This window comes from Echinops telfairi, unplaced genomic scaffold (assembly GCF_000313985.2).
Source record: "Echinops telfairi isolate 266 unplaced genomic scaffold, ASM31398v2 ScPeMD7_5426;HRSCAF=6270, whole genome shotgun sequence".
Lineage (NCBI taxonomy): Eukaryota > Metazoa > Chordata > Mammalia > Afrosoricida > Tenrecidae > Echinops > Echinops telfairi.
Genome location: NW_022109325.1, coordinates 17260 through 18511, shown reverse-complemented (window position 1 = coordinate 18511; position 1252 = coordinate 17260). Strand labels below are relative to the sequence as shown.

The following is a 1252-nucleotide window of genomic DNA, read 5'->3' as shown; positions in this document are numbered from 1 at the left end:
AAAAAGTGGTTACTTAACCACAGAGGATATTCTTAAAATGTCCACAATATTCCTACATAGAGAACTTAATCAAACCAAAAGCAAATTTACTGCCATTAGGTTGATGCTAACTCCAACTGACCTTATATGACAGGATAAAACTATCCCTGTGGCTTTCTAAGACTATAACTCTTTATAAGAGTAGGAAGCCGCTCATTTTCCAATGGAGCAGCTGGTGGTTTCAAACTGCTGGTTTGATGGTTAGTAGCCTAATGTGTAACTGCCAGGGATCCTCAAAAACTCAAAGAACTATTTAATCTATTTACTGGCTGATTTCTATTTTTTGATCAGCTTTAATTTATGAGCCCCATCATTTTTCAGAATTCTAGAAACTTTGATTTAGTCTGGTGGGCTTCAAATTCAGGAGATTAGTCTTTTATATATATATAAATCTAATATAACTCCATTTTGGTAGCAAATTTTGGTATAAATGTCTTAGCTGGTCCACAAAGCAAAAGCTTATCTATAGGTGAAAAAAACTTGATATGGCCATGGCTAAGTCAGGGTAAAATATATACACACACAGGAAAGAAAGAGACGTAAGTGGGAAATTCGCAAAAGAGCACAAAACCAACCAAAAGTCATAACACAAATGTTACAAAAGGAAAGATTTTAAGACACTTGTAAAAGATTCATTATGTTCATTATGTTTTTACATCTTGTGAAAGGTTTGAAAGTTCATTATAAGGTATACACTAAGTAATAATATACATAAGCTCTAGTCTTCAATAAGCAGGTCTGCCAACTTTGGCTAAGGTCTGATTCAAATGCCGTACTATTGAGTCAATTCTCACAGGTGGTGACCCTGTAGGACAGAGCAGCTCTGTTTTTGTGAGTTTCTGAGATTGTAACTCTTTACAAAAGCCTAGTAGTTTTGAAAGACAAACCTTGTGGATCACAGCCCAGTGCATAACCACAATGCCGTCAGAGCTCTTCAAAAGTTAACAGGAGCCTTCATATACTAATATCTGCCGTGCTGAGCCTTTTGAGATGCAAATGCTAGGAAATCACTCTCAATCTAGGAAATTAGCAGAATCACCAACCCTGTATGAGTAAATCTACCAAAATCTAAGGTCATAAATGTTTTAAAGTATTTCATTGTTCTAAGCAGCTGTTATAAATCATTTAAACATAAAAGTGTATCCTATATAGCAGATCTGAACGTAGACACATGTTTTCTTTAAAACGATATTTGAACTTCCAATCACAGCAA

At 35.1% G+C, this 1252-nt stretch overlaps 1 pseudogene; it reads left to right on the top strand.

The window, feature by feature from the left end:
* LOC115871311 overlaps nt 1-1252 on the top strand; it is a 20950-nt pseudogene that overhangs the window by 18612 nt on the left and 1086 nt on the right.